We start from the raw sequence: 3,263 nt of genomic DNA, 5'->3' as shown, positions 1-3,263 counted from the left end.
ATACGAACTCACAGTGGTAATCATGCACTTTCTGTTTTGCGGCTCCCAAACGGTAGGTATGGTGGGGGTAATTTCCATCCACGATCTGGCAGCTCTGCCAGGAACCAGAATGGCGGTTGCATATTCCTAATATAGTATCAGAGATGAGGTGGGAGATAGCCGAGATAATGAAATAAGAGAATGTGAAAAACATGCGCTGATAACTGCGCCCTCTTAGCGGATTACCTAAGAGTTGCTTTGAAAGCGCAAGTTGCGCGTCGTAAATGACGAAAGTTAGCAATTTCTGAAATGATTTACCTATTAAGTTTCTGCTCAATTAGTTACCACAACGATATCTTTGTTGCCGATTTAAAAGTTTCAGAAGAATACAGTGGTCTTCTATTTATATCTCGATCCCCATTAGAAAGAAAGTAAAGAAACTGGCGATTTTGATGTTTCGCGTTATTTTTAATTTCATGCACAAGTCGATTTTCAGGTTATGTTTTTCAGGTGAATAAAATATGGCTATTATTACTACTATATATATTATTGATGTTTATATTTTAATTATACAATATTATAATAATATTAATAACTATTTGACTATTTTTAAATATAAATAGTTCAGCGTTCAACTAAAACAATTCGTTTTGTGCAAACAAAAACGAAGATTTTGAATAAAATACATAAAATAAAAAAAATTGTTGAAATTGTTTTCAATAAAATAGCTAAATTTTTAAACGAAAATTTAAATTTTTATTCAAAAGGCTAAATTGTATACTAAAAAAAACCGGAATTTTTGATAAACTATATGAACTTTGCACAAAAGAAATTTATTTTCCACCAAGTCTAATTTTCTATACAAAAATTAATGTTTAATCACAGTTAATTTTTCGACAAAAAAGAATTATTTTCTTGTAGTTAAAAGAAATTAATTTTAAAACAAAAACAAACAAAAATTGTCTACAAAATAGTTAAGTTTTCAGAAAACAAATTTTTTCAACTAAATTGATACATCAACTAAAAAAAAATTACATTTTTAACAAAGCAGTTCCAATTTCAACCTGAAAAGTTGAAAATAATTAAAATTCTTTGGAATTGCTTTAAATTATGAAAATTAATTGAAAATGTTTGGGATGTTTTAAAACATCCTAAAATATTTTAAATCCTTTAAAATCTCATACTAAATTATTAAAATCAATGGACAATTCCTTGGAATCTATTAAAATATCCTAAGAGATATCAAATCCTTTTAAATCTCATATTAAATGACTGTAATAAATTGAGAATTCTTTGGAACCTTTTAAAATACTCTCAAGTATTTCGAAATTGAAGTTTTTTTAACAACCCTGCTATAATTGTTCAAATTCTTTGAAATTCCTTTAAATTATAAAAATGAATTGAAAATTCATTGACATCTTTTTAAACATCCTCAAATATTTAAAATCCTTTCAAATCTTTTGAAATCTCTTGAAAATTCCTTCAAGGTTTAAAAAAACCCCTAAAATATTTCAAATCTTTTAAAATCTGATACTACATTATTGAAATCAATTGAGAATTCCTTGGGATCTGCTCAAATATCCTAAAATATAAGAAATCTTTTAAAATCTCATATTAAATTACCGTAATCAATTGAAGATTCCTTGCAACATTTTGAAATACTCTCAAATATTGCAATACCTTCAAAATATTTTGACCTACCTTGACCTCTTTCTTAAGATTTTTAAAGTACTTTAAAATTCTTTGAAATTCCTTAAAATTATACGAATAAAATGAAAATGACTTGACATCTTTTAAAACATCCTCAATCATTGACAATCTGTTGAAATCTTAAAAAAAATTTTAAAGCTCTTGAAATTTCCTTGAAATTTAAAAAATACCATGCAATATTTCAAATCCTTTAAAATCTCATATTAAATTACTGTAATCAAATGAAAATTCCTTGGAACCTTTTAAAATACTCTCAAGTATTTCAAACCTTCAAAAATGCCTTTAAAGATTTCTACCATACTTTGAAATTCTTTTAAATAACTCTGCTAAAATTGTTAAAATTATTTGAAACTCCTTTGAATTATAAAAATAAATTTAAATTTCCTTGACGTCTTTGAAAACATCCTCAAATATTTAAAGTCCTTAAAAACCTTTTGAAATCTCTTGAAATTTTTAAAAGATTTAGATTGAAATTTAGAAAAAAGAATTTTTTAAAACGTTAAATATTGTAATTTTTTACATTAGAGTTTTGAAAATGGAATCAATACAAATTCAAAACTTTCAAAATATTATTTTCAACTATGAAATATAAGTCATTTTCTACTTGATGGAATTCAAGTCTTCAAAATTTGAATTGTAAACTTAGAAGTTTATTAACAAAAAATTATTAATAATAAATAAATTGAAAGTGTTGAAAATTTAAAAGTATGTTTAAAAAAATATATGTATATATATAATTTTATAATTATATAAAAAAATCGTTTTGACATAGTTAAACTTTAATTCGAGTAATTTCTATTAACACTTTCATTTAATACTTTAACTAATCTACAAACATTAAAATTTTTTAAATTTTGAAATTTTTCTGTTTTATAAATTTCAGTCTGAAATAATTTCATTTAGAGATTGTCCAATTGAAAAACGTACGTTTAAATTTTGAACGCTTTCAATTAATTCATGATTATTAATTTTTTATAGATAAACTTTCAAGTTTACAATTCAAAATTTGAAGACTTGAATCTCATCGAGTTGTAAATTATTCTTATTGAATAGTTGAAAATGTTTGAAAATTAGATTTCCAAAGCTTTGAAGTTTTATTGATCCCATTGTCAAAACTTTAATTTACAAACAGATCAATATTTAACGTTTTGGACCTTTTTTCTTTTTTTAAATTTCAATTTGAAGCTTTACAAAATTTCAAAAGATTTTTAAGGATTTTAAATATTTGAGAATGTTTTAAAAAATGTAAAGGAATCTTTAATTTGTTTTTATAATTTAAGGGCATGTGACACAGTAAAATACCTATATTACCGACCACAGTTTTTCAGTTCACTGAATGTTTTTTTGAACCTAATAACTTTTTTTGTAAATAAAATATTGAGCTGAAACTTTGGGAAATGTATTAGAGTACAATAAAGTACGCTTAGGTACTGCCTTTTGGTAGGAACTTCACTGAAAATTATTTCGTCTTATTTCTGAACCTTAACATTTTTTGAACGTTCGAACTTTTTTTATACATAAAATATCGGTCTCAAACTTTGAGAAATGCAAGAGCCGAAAGAAAACTACGTTTA

The sequence above is a fragment of the Belonocnema kinseyi genome, chromosome 10 (genome assembly GCF_010883055.1).
Source record: "Belonocnema kinseyi isolate 2016_QV_RU_SX_M_011 chromosome 10, B_treatae_v1, whole genome shotgun sequence".
NCBI classification, from domain to species: Eukaryota; Metazoa; Arthropoda; class Insecta; order Hymenoptera; family Cynipidae; genus Belonocnema; species Belonocnema kinseyi.
The sequence above is the reverse complement of the archived record's forward strand: the minus strand, read 5'-3'. Positions refer to the sequence as shown.